The following is an 18,780-nucleotide window of genomic DNA, read 5'->3' as shown; positions in this document are numbered from 1 at the left end:
GAGGCGCAGTTCTGCTTGAGTAAAGACCCCAACAAACAGCAGTTTTTGCCACCCTGCCCAGGCTGAGGAAATAATTCATATCCCTTACCCTTGCAAGGATGGCTGGCTCCTGGCCCTGCCTGCCAAAAACCCTGGCCTGAGCACCTAGAAAACTTTTCCCAGCAGTATTTGAATAAAGTACTTGCCTAGGGGTACTGCCATCTGCAGAACCCACCTGGTGACACAGTCTAGACTGAAAGTTTGGTGTGTAGGTGTGCCTGATTAGCTTATAAGCCTTGGGGTCTGCTGCAAGACCTATGACTTTCTCCACCCAAAGCTTAGAAGCTAATCTGTTTCCTTGCCCACTGTTGAATACAGCCACCATTTCTAATAATCACAAAGCACAGTGTTCCCAGGATTCTCAATAGCCCACCTTACAGCTTCGACTAAAGTGGGACTTGAGTGGAGAACCTAGCCAGCAGCTCTCTGCACTCAGAGCCATGGTAGTAGTCCTGTCTATCTGTCTGATTTGCTTACCAAACAATAAGCCTTGTCAGCCCTGGAGCATTTTCTGTAGTCCCAACTTAGCAGGAAAGCTAGTTTACAGCTCTGGCCAAGGCTGAATATAGTTTCTAGCCTGACCAGACCCAGAGAAGCTAACCAGAGCTCCTGGAGATCTGTGTAACTCATCCTACAACTTTGATTATAGCAGTAAATGAGCAGGGAGCCCAGCAAGTGTCACTGCCCCTCTGCAGAGCTAGCACAGTTGCCCATCAGTCCAACTTGGTGTATAGTCCTTCCTAATTTTATTCCAAAATAAGAGCCTTGCCAGCCTTAAGGACTGAACAAGGGCCCTACCAGAAAGGAAAATTAATTTTACACTTCAGCCCACCCAACCATGGAACCTAACCAGGGCATACAGGAACTGGGTAGCCCATCGTGCCCTGGTTAGAGTGGCACTTAAAGATTGAGAGCACAGTCTGTGACTTTCTCTGTCTGCAAAGCAAAACCAGTAGCCCCATCTGGCCATAGAATTCAATGAAAAGTCTTGCCTGATTTGGGTCCCCAAATACTCAGCTGTGCAGGCACTGGGGTCCATTTTGCTTCTCTCCCACAGCAGAAAAACTAATTTATAGTCCTACCTCCTACTAATTATTGACTTAGTCCCAAATGTCTAGGAAGCTTGATCAGAGAATGCAGGCAACTACACAATACTTCAATAGTTGTCCTTGGGCAGGGAATAAAGCCATCAGGACTGTACAACTCTTGTCATTCAGTGGCATCACTCCCAAACCTAAGAGCTCAGGCAGTGGCCTCACCCCAAAATGGACCTAACATAAGCCCAAATGCCCACAGATGTTCCCAGCATAAAAATCCAGAAACCAAAGCTTAGTAGACTAGTGAAATGTCTGCCAAAGTGAACCCATAAATTCTCAGAGACTACTTACTGAAGGTGCAGGCACAAAGTAAGTAATCAAAGATCATGGAAAATGGGTCAACATTATACTCCCAAAGGAATCTAGTAAAGCTCCAATGATTGACTGTAAAGAAATGGAAACTTATGAACTAAGTTTAGTGAACTACAAGAACACACAGACAACTAAATGAAAATAGCACAACACAGCATAAACAAAATGAGAAATTCAACAGGGAAATAAAAATCAATACATACACACTCAGACACATACACCAGAAATCCTAGCGCTTAGGAATACAAGTCAATTGAGGAATACAATAGAGAATATCAACAGCAAATCTGACCATGCAAAAGATTTAGCAATCCAGAAGATAGGACATTTAAAATTTCCCAGTCAAAAAAATAATAAAATAAAATAAAATAAAATTTCCCAGTCAGAAGAACAAAAAGAAAAAAACTTTTAAAGGTGAAGGAAGCCTATAGAACTTTTGAGACAAAAAGGATATAATATATGCATTATGAATATCCCACAGGAGAAGAGAAAAAAAAAGGGACAGAAATTATATTTAAAGCCATAATGAAAAAAAAAAGCCATAATGGCTGATAATTCTCTAATCCTGAAGAGAGAATGAGCATGCAGTTCCATGAAGTCCAAAAGCTCTTAGTAAATTGAACCTAAGTAGGGCTACACAAGGGACACAATATAACTAAATTGCAAAAAGGCAAATTCAAAAAGACAATTTCGAAATCAGCAAAAGAAAAGTGACACTCACATAATAAGGGAAACCCTTTAAGAACACACATGGATTTCTCCAAAGAAACTTTTAAGGTCAAGAGCATATGGGATAATCTATTCAAAATACTGAAAACAAGAAAAAAAAAAACAAACAACTGAGAATAGCAAACCTGGCAAAGCTGTCTTTCAGAAATAAATAGAAATAAGGACTTTCCCAAAGAGAAGTTGATGGAATTCATTACCAATATATCTGTCTTCCACATAATGCTAAATGAGTTATTTGAATGGAACCAAAAGGATATTAATTATCCTCATTAAAATATATAAAGGTGGTATAAATCTCACTGTTAGTGGTCAATATATAGTCAACTACAAGGGGAAAACTTGTAGTAATAATACAAAAGAATATGATAAAGAAGTCGAAGCATAATGATACTGATGAAATTTTGGAATATAGGTGAGGTTTAATCCAAAGCCATTAAATAGCTGAAAGGATTTTAAAAAGATCCAAAGATATTCTGTCCATAAGGCACTAACCTTAAAGAAACACATAGTCTAAGAGTGAATAAATGGAATTATTTGAATCAGTAATAAAAATTTTTCCAGTGAAGAAAGCCTAGGACCGGATAGCTTCATAGGTGAATTTTACCAAATATTTAAAGAAGAATTAACACCAATCTTTCCTCAACTTTTCCTAAAAAATTGAAGAAGAGGAAATAGTCTCAGACTCATTTTATGAGGTCAGCATTACTCAGATACCAAAATGCCAGAAAAGGACACTGTCAGAAAATAAAAAACTACAGGCCAATATCACTGATGAATATAGATGCAAATATTTTCAATACAATACTGGCAAACCAAATTCAGTAGCTTTAAAAGAATCATTTATCATAACCAATTGGCAAATATCTCTTGGCTGCAAGGATGGCTTAACATATATAGATCAATGCGCTATATTAAATTAATGAAAAGAAAAAAATCACAAGGTCATCTGAATAGACACAGAAAAAGCATATAACAACATTCAACATCCATTCACATTAAACAAATTTCAAAAGATTGGTTAGAGGTGGAATGTAGCTTAATATAATAAAGGCTGTGCATGGGCAAGGCCGCAATTGACATTATACCCAAAGCTGAAAGGCTGAAAACTTTTTCTCTAAGTTCAGGAACAAGTCAAGGGTGCTCATTCTTGCCATTTCTATTTGACATATTACAGAAAGTTCTTGCTAGAGCAATCCGGCAAGAAAAAAGAAATCAGTCATCAGAATTAACAGAGAATAAGTAAAATTGTTTCTATTTGCTATTGACATGGTTTATATACAGGTTATTCTAAATTCTAATTAAAAATGAGATATAATCAACAAATTAGGTAAAGTTGCAGGATACAAAATTAACATACAAAAATCACGAATGTTTCTATACATTAATGAAGAATAATCTTTAAAAAGACCCAATTTATAATAGCAATAAATACTTAGAAATAAATTTAACTAAAGAACTCAAAGTCTTACTTTGAATATTATGACATTGATGTAAGAAATCAAAGATGAAAACAAGTAGAAAGGTATCCAGTATTTAGGGTTGAAGAATACTGTTAAAATGTCCATATTATCCAAAGTCATCTATAGATAAAATGCAATCTCTATTAGGAGTCCAATGATCTTTCTTACAGAAATAGGAAAAAAAAATCCTAAAATTTGTACAAAACCACAAAAGACGTCAGATAGACAAAGCAATACTAAGAAAGAAAAATACAGCAGGTGGTATAACACTAATTTCAAACTATAGTTTTAAAGCTTTGGTAATTAAAACAATGTTATTGGCATTAAAACAGACATATCAATGCAACAGAATTGAGGGCCCAGAAGTAAACTTGTGAATATAAGTCAACTAATATTTGACAAGGATTTCAAAAATTCTTAATGTGGAAAAGACAGTCATTTTGTTAAATGGTGCTGAGAAAATTGGATATTCACATGTAAAAGAATGATTCGATACCCATTTTCTGACACCACTAAAGTAAACTCAAAATGAATTAAAGACTGAAACTGTAAATTTCTTAGAAGACAACATAGGAAAAAAGTTCCTTGACATAGTCTTGGCAATGTTTTTTAGGATAGGATACCTAAAGCAATAAAAAAAAAAAAAAAAAAAGAACACACAAGCATGACTACATCAAACTAAAGAGCTTCTGAAGAGTGGAAGAAATAACACGATGAAGACAATCTACAGAATGGGGGGAAAATTGCAAGCTTTATATCTGATAAGGTGTTAAAATATAAAATGCATAAAGAAAGCATACATACATTTCAACATCAGAAAAATAATAGTAGTAAAATGTGGGCAAAGGACCCAAATAGACATTTTTCCAAAGAAAATATTCAAATGGCCAATAGGTATATAAATAGGTTCAATATCACTAATCACAAGAGAAATGCAAATCAAAACCACAATGAGATATCAGTCTCATGCCTGTCAACATGACTATTATTAAAAAAGGCAACAAATAACAAATGCTGGCAAGACTATGGACAAAAGGGAGCCTCTGTGCAGTGTTGGTGGGATTATAAATGGAGGCTACTAAAAACATAAAAAATAAAATTACCGTAAGATCCAGTGTATATTCTGGGGATATAGCTTAAGGAAAAAATCACTATGGTAAAGAGATATTTGTACCCTCATTTTCATTGCAGCATTATTTATGGCAGTCAAAACATGGAAATAATCTAAGTGTTCATCAACAGATGAATGGATAAAGAAGAAGTTGTACTGTGTACACGTACACACACACAGTAGAATACTGAATACTATTTGGTCATGAAAAGGACTGAAATCCTCCCAATTGTGACAACATGGATGAACCTAGTTTGAAGGTATTATGATAAGTTAAATAAGTAGGACAGAGAAAAACAAATATCTTATATTTTCACTTCTATGTGGAATCTAAAAAATAAATAAATAAATAAACTAAAACTCCTAGAAAAACAGATCTGACTTCCAGAGAAGATGGCAGAGTAGGATTCTAAGTTCACTTCATCCCACAAATACCCCTAGAAAACACCCACATCGGTGTAAATGACACAGAAAATGACCCAAGGCCTGCCAGAGCAGAGGCTTCATGGCTAAAGGTAAAGAGGCCACATCACAAAATGGTAGGAAGGGAGAAAAAGGGTCAGGAACCAAACTGACCCATGAGACTGTGTGCAGGAGGGAGGGATACTGCAAGCACAGAGAAGGGAGAAGAAGAGACCACAAATTAGTCACCCCCAGGCAAAGGGGGCCTGTACTGGGAAGACAGATCCCTGTAATAGTTGCCTTTGAAAACCAGAAGGACCGAACCTTGTGAGTTCCTACAATCTGTGGGGCTTTAACACCCGAAACTTTAAAAATCAGCTGACAGAGATGATAGGAAACTGAGTCCCCATCTTTAGTGTAACAAACAACCCTGTTGAGACACGATGTAGAAGCAGCAGTTTGAAAAGTGCCTGGGGTGTATGGGACGAAAGTCATTGACTAATGTAGAACATGTGTGGAGGAACAAGGATCTCCAGGAGATTTCTCTAAGAACAAAAGTGCCAGCAGGCACTATTTTCCTCCCTGCTCCCCAGCCTAGATACACAGACCCGTGTGGAAATCAGTGTGAACACATTCCACCTAGCTGGCTAAGAGCATGCCCTGCCCCTGTGTGCTCACGTGGGCCCACCCCCTCTAACCCACAGTCAGCAGGAGTTCCCTGAAGCTGCTCCAGATAGCAGACCAGCACACACCCTGTTAACCCTGTGCACAAAGCCCCCATGTTCTCCTGCAGACCTGTCCAAACATATGCACCCTCCGTAGGATTACATCCAAAGCAGTGCCACAGGCCTGGAAGTATGCACACATTCCAAAGAACTCCAAAGTGACTCCTGCCCTGGGGACAGAGGAAGATAACCACACACAGCAGCTCAACTGTGGCAACTAACACCAGTGACCTGGGGGCAGAGATCTGGCCTGATGGCAGGGCCCACCCACCAATGAAACCCTCTCAGGGAACAACACAGGGAATGTGCCCTGCGGTTGGGTGCCCATACTGCTCTGACAAACACCTGGTCAGACCCAACTCAAGCCAAGATGGCCCCAGATTGGCCTATTAACAACCCAGTGACCAATCACTGTGCATAAACGTTAATGAGACGAATTGAAGATGGTGGGACTGAAGGCAGAGTGGCTCAGCCACAACAGTAGGTTGACACCCCTGAAGTGTCTCATGGTGAACAGGAGACATTGAACTGCAGGGCACTATAGGGTCTCTTCATTAGGCCACCACTTTCAAGAGCATGAAACATAGCTGACTTTTCCAACACATAGAAATAGACACAGAGAGTTAGACAGAATGAGGAAACAGGCATATGTCCCAAATGAAAGAACAGGACAAATCACAGCAAGAGAGCTAAGTGAAACAAAGGCAAGTAACAGGCCTGAAGAGAATTTAAAGTAATGGTCATAAAGATACTCAGTAAACTTGAGGGAAAAAAGTGGAGGATCTCAATGCGATCCCAAACAGAGACCTGAAAAAGGACCAATCCAAGATGAAGACCTCACTAAGTAAAAATAAAAATACACTACGGGGGAATAAATACTATAATATAGGGAGCCAAAGAGTGGATCAGGAAGCTGGAGATAGAGTAATGGAAAGCAACCAAGCACAATAGGAGAAATTAAACATAACAATAAAAAACGGCAATAGTTGATGGGAACTCAATGACACCATCAAGCATAACAACATTCATATTATAGGGATTCCATAAGGAGAAGAAGGAGATAGGGGAGCAGGAAATTTATTTGGAAAAATAATACCTGAAAACTTCCCTAATGTGGGGAAGGAAATAGAAATCTACATTCAGGGTGCAGAGAGAGCCTCCAACAAAGTCAACCAAAGGAGGTCCACACCAAGACACAATGTAATTAAAATGGCAAAGAAGTGGTGATAAAAGATAATTCTCAAAATGGCAAGAGAAGGGGCACCTGGGTGGTTCACTTCATTAAGCATCTGCCTTTGGCTCAGGTCATGATCTCAATGTCTCGGGATTGAGGTCTATGTCCCACTCTGTACTCAGTGGGGGTCCCTCTGCCTCTGCCCCTCCCCCTGCTCATGCTCTCTATCAAATAAATAGTCTTTTTAAAATAATGCCACAAGAGAACAAACAGGTATATACCAGGAAAACCCCATAAGGCTGTCAGCTGATTTTTCAGCAGAAACGTTGCAGGCCAGAAAAGAGTGGCATGATATATTCGAAGTACTGAAACGAAAAATACCTGTAACCAAGAATACCTTATCAGCAAAGTATCATTCAGAATAGAAAGAGATAAAGAGTTTCCCAGACAAACAAAAGTTAAAGGCATTCATGGTCACTAAAGTAGCCTTACAAGAAACATTAAAGGGGATTCCGAGTGGAAATAAATGACTATAAACAGGATCAAGAAAACCTGGAATTACAAGAGCAGTAAAATTAAGTGTATCTGTAAGAATCATTTAAAGGATTAGTAGAATAAAAGAATGCAAAACATGACAACATATACTTCAAGTGTTTGGCAGAGGAATAATAATCTAATGCTTTTATTTTTAAAGTTTTTAAATTCCAGTTAACATAATATTAGTTCCAGGTGTACAATATAGTGATTCGACACTTCCATACAACACCGAGGGTTCATCACAAGTGCCCTCCTTAACCTCCATCACCTATTTCACTCATCCCCGCCCCCCACCTCCCTTCTTATAACTGCCAATTTCTTTATAGTTAAGTCTGTTTAGTGGTTTGCCTCTCTTTTTCCCTTGGCTCACTCGTTTTCTTTCTTAAATTCCAAATATGAGTAAAATATGGTATTTGTGTTTCTCAGACTTATTTCACTTAGCATGATACACTCTAGCTCCATCCATGTTACTGCAAATGGCAAGATTTCATTCTTTTTGATGGCAGAGACTATTCCATTACAGACACACACACACACACACCTTATCTTCCTTATCCATAATCAGTGAATGAATATTTGGGCTGTTTCCATGATTTGCCTATTGTTGATAATGTTGCTATAAACGTCAAGGTGCATGCATCCCTTTCAATCAGTATTTTTGTACCCTTTGAATAAATACCTAGTACTGCAATTGCTGGGTCATAAGGTAGTTCTACTTTTAACTTGTTGAGAAATCTCCATACTGTTCTCCAGAGTGGCTGCACCAGTCCACATTCCCACCAACATGCAGGAGGGTTCCCCTTTCTCCACATCCTTGCCAACACCTGTTGTTTTTTGTGCTGTTGATTTTAGCCATTTTGACAAGTGGGAGGTGATGTTATTGTACTTTCAATTTGCATTTCCTTGATGATCAGTGATGTTGAACATCTTTTCATGTGTCTATTGGCCATCTGTAGGTCTTCTTTGGAAAAATGTCTACTCATGTCTTCTAATTTTTTAGTTGGATTATTAATTTGGGGGGTGTTGAGTTTTATAAATTCCTTATATATGTTGAATATTAACTCCTTATCAGATATGTAATTTGAAAATATCTTCTCACGTTCTGTAGCTTGCCTTTTAGTTTTGTTGACTCTTTTCTTTGCTGTGCGGATGCTTTTTATTTTGATGTAGTCTCTTATTTTTGCTTTTGTTTCCCTTCCTTCAGGAGACCTATCTAGAAAGAAGTTGCTACAGCCAATGTTGAAGAAGTTATTGCCTGTGTTCTCCTCTAGGATTGTGAAGGATTCCTATCTCACATTTAAGCCCTTTATCCATTTTGAATTTATTTTTGAGCATCGTGTAAGAAAGTGGTCCAGTTTCATTCTTCTGCATGTGGATGTCCAATTTTCCCAACACCATTTTTTGAAGTAACCGTCTTTATCCCACTGAATATTCTTTCCTGCTTTGTTGAAGATTATTTGACCATATAGTTGTGGATCCATTTCCGGGTTCTCTATTCTGTTCCATTGATCAATATGTCTATTTTTGTGCCAGTACCACACTGTCTTGATGATTACAGCTTTAAGCCTGGAATTATGGTGCCTCCAGCTTTGGTTTTCTTTTTTAACATTACTTTGGGTATTTGGGATCTTTTCTGGTTCTATATAAATTTTAGAATAGTTTGTTCTAGCTCCATAAAAAATACTGGTGTTAATTTTGATAGGTATTGCATTGAATATGTAGATTGCTTTGAGTAGTATAGACATTTTAATATTTGTTCTCCCAATCGATGAGTATGGAATATCTTCCCATTTCTTTCTGTCTTCTTCAATTTCTTTCATAAGTGTTCCTTCCATAGGCTTCAGCCTACAGATCTTTTACCTCTTTGGTTAGGTTTATTCCTAGGTATCAAATTTTTTGGTGCAATTATAAATGGGCTTGATTCCTTGATTTCTTTTTCTGCTACTTCGTTATTGGTACATAGAAATGCAATAGAGTTCTGTACATTGATTTTATATCTTTTTACTTTACTGAATTCCTGTCTTAGTTATAGCAATATTTTGGTGGAGTCTTGAGTTTTCTACATAAACTATCATGTTTTCTGCAAAAAGTGGCAGTTTGACACCTTCCTTGCTGATTTGGAGGCCTTTTATTTATTTCTGCTGTCTGATTAGTGAGGCTAGGACTTTACTATGTTGAACAACAATGTTGATAGTGGACATCCCTGCCATGTTCCTGACCTTAGGGGAAAAGCTGTTTTTCTTCATTGAGGATATTAGCTGTGGGTCTTTTGTATATCGCCTTGATGATGTTGAGGCATTTTCCTTCTATTCCTACTCTCTGGAGGGTTGTTTTTTTTAATCAAGAAATGATGCTATTTTGTAAAGATTTACAAAAATATTTATTTATTTGTGAGAGACATGAGAGGCAGAGACACAGGCAGAGGGAGAAGCAGGCTCCCTGTGGGGAGCCCAATGTGAGACTCCATCCCAGGACCCTGGAATCACACCCTGAGCCAAAGGCAGAACTCAACTACTGAGCCCCAAGATGTTGTATTTTGATGTCAAATGCTTTGTCTGAATCTATTGAGAGAATCACATAGTTCTATTAAATCCTCTTTAAATGTTTGCTAAAAACTTGTTTGTAAAACTATCTGGTGCTGGACCTTGTTTGTTGTTGTTTTTGATTACTTATTCAATTTCATTTGTAATAATCTGTTCCAGCTATTTCTTCCTGATTCAGTTTTTATATGTCCAATTTGATGCCATATAATTTGTAATAATATTCTCTTATAGTCCTTTGCATTACTGTTGTGTTGTCTATTTTTTTATTTTGTTTGAGTCCTCTCATTTTTTACCTTTTAAAAATTGAATCTGGGGGGAGGAGCAAGATGGCGGAAGAGTAGGGTCTCCAAATCACCTGTCTCCACCAAACTACCTAGAAAACCTTCAAATTATCCTGAAAATCTATGAATTCGGCCTGAGATTTAAAGAGAGACCAGCTGGAATGCAACAGTGAGAAGAGTTCGCGCTTCTATCAAGGTAGGAAGACGGGGAAAAAGAAATAAAGAAACAAAGGCCTCCAAGGGGGAGGGGCCCCGCGAGGAGCCGGGCTGAGGCCGGGGCGAGTGTCCCCAGGACAGGAGAGCCCCGTCCCGGAGGAGCAGGAGCTGCACCGACCTTCCCGGGGGAAAGGGGCTCGCAGGGAGTTGGAGCAGGACCCAGGAGGGCGGGGATGCCCTCGGGCTCCCGGGGACAGTAACAGCAACTCCGCGCCCAGGAGAGTGCGCCGAGCTCCCTAAGGGCTGCAGCGCGCACGGCGGGACCCGGAGCAGCTCGGGGGGCTCGGGCGGCGGCTCCGCGGAGGGGGCTGCGCGGCCCCGGGAGCAGCTCGGAGGGGCTCGGGCAGAGGAAGAGGCTCCGTGCAGAGGGGCCTGCGCGGTTCCAGGAGCAGCTCGGAGGGGCTCGGGCAGAGGAAGAGGCTCCGTGCAGAGGGGCCTGCGCGGTTCCAGGAGCAGCTCGGAGGGGCTCGGGCAGAGGAAGAGGCTCCGTGCAGAGGGGCCTGCGCGGTTCCAGGAGCAGCTCGGGGGGCGGGGGGGGGGGCTCCGCGGAGGGGGTTGCGCGGCCCGGGAGCGCGAATCCACCAGCGCAGGCTCCGGAGCACAGGGCGCCGGGACACAGCCCAGGATCCCGCCTCCCCCGGGACAGGCAGAGGCCGGGAGGGCCCAGGACAGCAAGGACGCTCCTGCCCCAGCTGAGCAGATCAGCGGCCCCGCCCCGGAGCCTCCAGGCCCTGCAGACGGAGTTCCTGCCGGAGCTGAATCCAGGTTTCCAGAGCTGCCCCGCCACTGGGGCTGCTCCTCCTGCGGCCTCACGGGGTAAACAACCCCCACTGAGCCCTGCACCAGGCAGGGGCACAGCAGCTCCCCCAACTGCTAACACCTGAGAATCAGCACAGCAGGCCCCTCCCCCAGAAGAACAGCTAGACGGACAACTTCCAGGAGAAGCCAAGGGACTTAAAGTACACAGAATCAGAAGATACTCCCCGGTGGTTCTTTTTTTGTTTTGTTTTTTGTTTTTTTTGGTTTTTTTTTTTGATTTTTTTTGTTTTGTTTTGCTTTTTGGTTTGTTTCCTTCCCCCACCCCCCTTTTTTTTCTCCTTTCTTTTTCTTTCTCTTTTTCTTCTTTTTTTTTTCTTTCGTTTTTTTTTCTCTTCCCTTTTTTTTCTCTTTCTCTTTTCTTTCCTTCTTTCTCTCCTCTCTTTTTCTCTTTTTCCCATTACAACTTGCTTTTGGCCACTCTGCACTGAGCAAAATGACTAGAAGGAAAACCTCACCTCAAAAGAAAGAATCAGAAACAGTCCTCTCTCCCACAGAGTTACAAAATCTGGATTACAATTCAATGTCAGAAAGCCAATTCAGAAGCACTATTATACAGCTACTGGTGGCTCTAGAAAAAAGTATAAAGGACTCAAGAGACTTCATGACTGCAGAATTTAGAGCTAATCAGGCAGAAATTAAAAATCAATTGAATGAGATGCAATCCAAACTAGAAGTCCTAACGACGAGGGTTAACGAGGTGGAAGAACGAGTGAGTGACCTAGAAGACAAGTTGATAGCAAAGAGGGAAACTGAGGAAAAAAGAGACAAACAATTAAAAGACCATGAAGATAGATTAAGGGAAATAAACGACAGCCTGAGGAAGAAAAACCTACGTTTAATTGGGGTTCCCGAGGGCGCCGAAAGGGCCAGAGGGCCAGAATATGTATTTGAACAAATTCTAGCTGAAAACTTTCCTAATCTGAGAAGGGAAACAGGCATTCAGATCCAGGAAATAGAGAGATCCCCCCCTAAAATCAATAAAAACCGTTCAACACCTCGACATTTAATTGTGAAGCTTGCAAATTCCAAAGATAAGGAGAAGATCCTTAAAGCAGCAAGAGACAAGAAATCCCTGACTTTTATGGGGAGGAGTATTAGGGTAACAGCAGACCTCTCCACAGAGACCTGGCAGGCCAGAAAGGGCTGGCAGGATATATTCAGGGTCCTAAATGAGAAGAACATGCAACCAAGAATACTTTATCCAGCAAGGCTCTCATTCAAAATGGAAGGAGAGATAAAGAGCTTCCAAGACAGGCAGGAACTGAAAGAATATGTGACCTCCAAACCAGCTCTGCAAGAAATTTTAAGGGGGACTCTTAAAATTCACCTTTAAGAAGAAGTTCAGTGGAACAGTCCACAAAAACAAAGACTGAATAGATATCATGATGACACTAAACTCATATCTCTCAATAGTAACTCTGAATGTGAACGGGCTTAATGACCCCATCAAAAGGCGCAGGGTTTCAGACTGGATAAAAAAGCAGGACCCATCTATTTGCTGTCTACAAGAGACTCATTTTAGACAGAAGGACACCTACAGCCTGAAAATAAAAGGTTGGAGAACCATTTACCATTCGAATGGTCCTCAAAAGAAAGCAGGGGTAGCCATCCTTATATCAGATAAACTAAAATTTACCCCAAAGACTGTAGTGAGAGATGAAGAGGGACACTATATCATACTTAAAGGATCTATTCAACAAGAGGACTTAACAATCCTCAATATATATGCTCCGAATGTGGGAGCTGCCAAATATATAAATCAATTATTAACCAAAGTGAAGAAATACTTAGATAATAATACACTTATACTTGGTGACTTCAATCTAGCTCTTTCTATACTCGATAGGTCTTCTAAGCACAACATCTCCAAAGAAACGAGAGCTTTAAATGATACACTGGACCAGATGGATTTCACAGATATCTACAGAACTTTACATCCAAACTCAACTGAATACACATTCTTCTCAAGCGCACATGGAACTTTCTCCAGAATAGACCACATATTGGGACACAAATCAGGTCTGAACCGATACCAAAGGATTGGGATTGTCCCCTGCATATTCTTGGACCATAATGCCTTGAAATTAGAACTAAATCACAACAAGAAGTTTGGAAGGACCTCAAACACGTGGAGGTTAAGGACCATCCTGCTAAAAGATAAAAGGGTCAACCAGGAAATTAAGGAAGAATTAAAAAGATTCATGGAAACTAATGAGAATGAAGATACAACCGTTCAAAATCTTTGGGATGCAGCAAAAGCAGTCCTAAGGGGGAAATACATCGCAATACAAGCATCCATTCAAAAACTGGAAAGAACTCAAATACAAAAGCTAACCTTACACATAAAGGAGCTAGAGAAAAAACAGCAAATAGATCCTACACCCAAGAGAAGAAGGGAGTTAATAAAGATTCGAGCAGAACTCAACGAAATCGAGACCAGAAGAACTGTGGAACAGATCAACAGAACCAGGAGTTGGTTCTTTGAAAGAATTAATAAGATAGATAAACCATTAGCCAGCCTTATTAAAAAGAAGAGAGAGAAGACTCAAATTAATAAAATCATGAATGAGAAAGGAGAGATCACTACCAACACCAAGGAAATACAAACGATTTTAAAAACATATTATGAACAGCCATACACCAATAGATTAGGCAATCTAGAAGAAATGGACGCATTCCTGGAAAGCCACAAACTACCAAAACTGGAACAGGAAGAAATAGAAAACCTGAACAGGCCAATAACCAGGGAGGAAATTGAAGCAGTCATCAAAAACCTCCCAAGACACAAGAGTCCAGGGCCAGATGGCTTCCCAGGGGAATTTTATCAAACGTTTAAAGAAGAAATCATACCTATTCTCCTAAAGCTGTTTGGAAAGATAGAAAGAGATGGAGTACTTCCAAATTCGTTCTATGAAGCCAGCATCACCTTAATTCCAAAGCCAGACAAAGACCCCACCAAAAAGGAGAATTACAGACCAATATCCCTGATGAACATGGATGCAAAAATTCTCAACAAGATACTGGCCAATAGGATCCAAGAGTACATTAAGAAAATTATTCACCATGACCAAGTAGGATTTATCCCTGGGACACAAGGCTGGTTCAACACCCGTAAAACAATCAATGTGATTCATCATATCAGCAAGAGAAAAACCAAGAACCATATGATCCTCTCATTGGATGCAGAGAAAGCATTTGACAAAATACAGCATCCATTCCTGATCAAAACTCTTCAGAGTGTAGGGATAGAGGGAACATTCCTCGACATCTTAAAAGCCATCTATGAAAAGCCCACAGCAAATATCATTCTCAATGGGGAAGCACTAGGAGCCTTTCCCCTAAGATCAGGAACAAGACAGGGATGTCCACTCTCACCACTGCTGTTCAACATAGTACTGGAAGTCCTAGCCTCAGCAATCAGACAACAGAAAGACATTAAAGGCATTCAAATTGGCAAAGAAGAAGTCAAACTCTCCCTCTTCGCCGATGACATGATACTCTACATAGAAAACCCAAAAGTCTCCACCCCAAGATTGCTAGAACTCATACAGCAATTCGGTAGCGTGGCAGGATACAAAATCAATGCCCAGAAGTCAGTGGCATTTCTATACACTAACAATGAGACTGAAGAAAGAGAAATTAAGGAGTCAATCCCATTTACAATTGCACCCAAAAGCATAAGATACCTAGGAATAAACCTAACCAAAGATGTAAAGGATCTATACCCTCAAAACTATAGAACACTTCTGAAAGAAATTGAGGAGGACACAAAGAGATGGAAAAATATTCCATGCTCATGGATTGGCAGAATTAATATTGTGAAAATGTCAGTGTTACCCAGGGCAATATACACGTTTAATGCAATCCCTATCAAAATACCATGGACTTTCTTCAGAGAGTTAGAACAAATTATTTTAAGATTTGTGTGGAATCAGAAAAGACCCCGAATAGCCAGGGGAATTTTAAAAAAGAAAACCATATCTGGGGGCATCACAATGCCAGATTTCAGGTTGTACTACAAAGCTGTGGTCATCAAGACAGTGTGGTACTGGCACAAAAACAGACACATAGATCAGTGGAACAGACTAGAGAATCCAGAAGTGGACCCTGAACTTTATGGGCAACTAATATTCGATAAAGGAGGAAAGACTATCCATTGGAAGAAAGACAGCCTCTTCAATAAATGGTGCTGGGAAAATTGGACATCCACATGCAGAAGAATGAAACTAGACCACTCTCTTTCACCATACACGAAGATAAACTCAAAATGGATGAAAGATCTAAATGTGAGACAAGATTCCATCAAAATCCTAGAGAAGAACACAGGCAACACCCTTTTTGAACTCGGCCATAGTAACTTCTTGCAAGATACATCCACGAAGGCAAAAGAAACAAAAGCAAAAATGAACTATTGGGACTTCATCAAGATAAGAAGCTTTTGCACAGCAAAGGATACAGTCAACAAAACTCAAAGACAACCTACAGAATGGGAGAAGATATTTGCAAATGACGTATCAGATAAAGGGCTAGTTTCCAAGATCTATAAAGAACTTATTTAACTCAACACCAAAGAAACAAACAATCCAATCATGAAATGGGCAAAAGACATGAACAGAAATCTCACAGAGGAAGACATAGACATGGCCAACATGCACATGAGAAAATGTTCTGCATCACTTGCCATCAGGGAAATACAAATCAAAACTACAATGAGATACCACCTCACACCAGTGAGAATGGGGAAAATTAACAAGGCAGGAAACAACAAATGTTGGAGAGGATGCGGAGAAAAGGGAACCCTCTTACACTGTTGGTGGGACTGTGAACTGGTGCAGCCACTCTGGAAAACTGTGTGGAGGTTCCTCAAACAGTTAAAAATATACCTGCCCTACGACCCAGCAATTGCACTGTTGGGGATTTACCCCAAAGATACAAATGCAATGAAACGCTGGGACACCTGCACCCCGATGTTTATAGCAGCAATGGCCACGATAGCCAAACTGTGGAAGGAGCCTCGGTGTCCAACGAAAGATGAATGGATAAAGAAGATGTGGTTTATGTATACAATGGAATATTACTCAGCTATTAGAAATGACAAATACCCACCATTTGCTTCAACGTGGATGGAACTGGAGGGTATTATGCTGAGTGAAGTAAGTCAGTCGGAGAAGGACAAACATTATATGTTCTCATTCATTTGGGGAATATAAATAATAGTGAAAGGGAATATAAGGGAAAGGAGAAGAAATGTGTGGGAAATATCAGAAAGGGAGACAGAACGTAAAGACTGCTAACTCTGGGAAACGAACTAGGGGTGATAGAAGGGGAGGAGGGCGGGGGGTGGGAGTGAATGGGTGACGGGCACTGGGTGTTATTCTGTATGTTAGTAAATTGAACACCAATAAAAAATAAATTAAAAAAAAAATAAAAATAAAAATTGAATCTGGCTAAGAATTCATTAATTGTGTTGATCTTTTCAAAAAATGAACTCCTAGCTTTATTGATCTTTTCTTGTTTGGATTTTTTGTTTGTTTCCATTTTGTTTATTCCTCTTCTAATCCTTATTTTTCTTCTACTCATTTTGGGTTTTCCTTTCTCTGATTTTTCTAACTCCTTAAGCTGTAAGGTTAGATTGTTTTTTTGGAGATTTTTCTTCCTTCTTGATGTAGGACTGTATTGCTATAACCTTCCCTCTTAGAAATGCTTTTGCTGCATCCCAAAGATTTTAGACTGTGATATTTTCATTTTCACTTCTCTCCATGTATTTTTAAAAATTTCCTCTTTGATTTCTTGATTGACCTATTCATTGTTTAGTAGAAAATTATGTGTAACCTCCAGGAGTTCTTCCTGAATTTTTTCTTGTGGTTGACTTCTAGTTTCATAGTGTTGTAATCAGAAAATATGCATGGTATGATTTCAATCTTTTGTATTGTTGAGGCTTGATTTATGACCCAATAAATGACCTATTCTGGAGAATATTCCATGTGCAGTTGAAAAGAATGTGTATTCCTATATTTTAGGATGAAATTTTCTGAATATATTTGTTAAGTCTATCTGGTCCACCATGTCATTCAAAGTCATTGTTTTACTTGTTGATTTTCTGTGTAGATGATCTATCCATTGATGTAAGTGGAATGTTAAAATACTATTTTTGTATTGTTTTCAATTCGTTCTTTTTTTGTTATTAATGGTCCTATGTATATAAGGGAAGGGAGAAGAAATGTGTGGGAAATATCAGAAAGGGAGACAGAACATAAAGACTCCTAACTCTGGGAAACGAACTAGGGGTGATGGTGGGGGATGAGGGCGGGGGGTGGGGGTGACTGGGTGATGGGTACTGAGGGGGGCACTTGATGGGATGAGCACTGGGTGTTATTCTGTATGTTGGTAAATTGAACACCAATAAAAAATAAATTTATTATAAAAAAATGGTCCTATGTATTCGGGAACTCCTGTGTTGGGTCCATCAATATTTATAATTGCTAAATCTTTTTGTTTGACTGTCCCTTTTATTATTATATGGTGATTTCACTTATGTCTTTTGTTACAGTATTTAAGATCTAGTTTGCTACTCCGGCTTTCTTTTGACATCAATTTGCATGGCACATGTTTCTCCACTCCCTCACATTCAATCTGCACGTGTCTTTAGGTTTAAAACCAGTATCTTGTAAGCAGCATATAGATGGGTCTTGTTTTGTTTTTATTTTAATCCATTCTGACATTCTATGTCCTTAATTGGAGTGTTTAGTCCATCCATTTACATCCAAAGAAATTATTGATAAATATTTATTTAGTGACATTTCATTACTTGTTTTGTGGTATTTGCTTATGAAGCTTTTCTGAGATCCTTTCTTTTTGGGTCAGTTTTGTTCTCTCCTTTCCACTCAAAGACTCCCCTTTTTTTTTAATTTTTATTTATTTATGATAGTCACACACACACAGAGAGAGAGGCAGAGACACAGGCAGAGGGAGAAGCAGGCTCCATGCCGGGAGCCCGACGCGGGATTCGATCCCGGGTCTCCAGGATCACGCCCTGGGCCAAAGGCAGGCGCCAAACCACTGCGCCACCCAGGGATCCCTCAAAGACTCCCTTTTAATGTGTCTTACAGGGATGCTCAGTGGTCACAAACTTGTTTAGTTTTTGTTTGTCTGGGAAACATTATCTCTTCTTCCATTCTGAATGATAGTCTCGATGCATAGAACATTCTTGGTTGCAGACTTCTTCCATTCAGCACTTTGAATAAATCATACTCATATGAATTCAAACAAATTCAGTAAAGTTGCAGGATATGAAATCAACAAACAGAAATCTGTTGCATTTTTCTATGCCAATAA

At 39.8% G+C, this 18,780-nt stretch overlaps 1 long non-coding RNA gene across 2 annotated transcripts in view; it reads left to right on the top strand.

The window, feature by feature from the left end:
* Positions 1-18,780, top strand: part of LOC102154595 — a 58,731-nt gene that overhangs the window by 839 nt on the left and 39,112 nt on the right. The window lies entirely within an intron of this gene.

The sequence above is a fragment of the Canis lupus genome, chromosome 16 (assembly GCF_011100685.1).
Source record: "Canis lupus familiaris isolate Mischka breed German Shepherd chromosome 16, alternate assembly UU_Cfam_GSD_1.0, whole genome shotgun sequence".
Taxonomy (NCBI): domain Eukaryota; kingdom Metazoa; phylum Chordata; class Mammalia; order Carnivora; family Canidae; genus Canis; species Canis lupus.
This window is presented reverse-complemented; position numbering and strand designations above follow the sequence as displayed.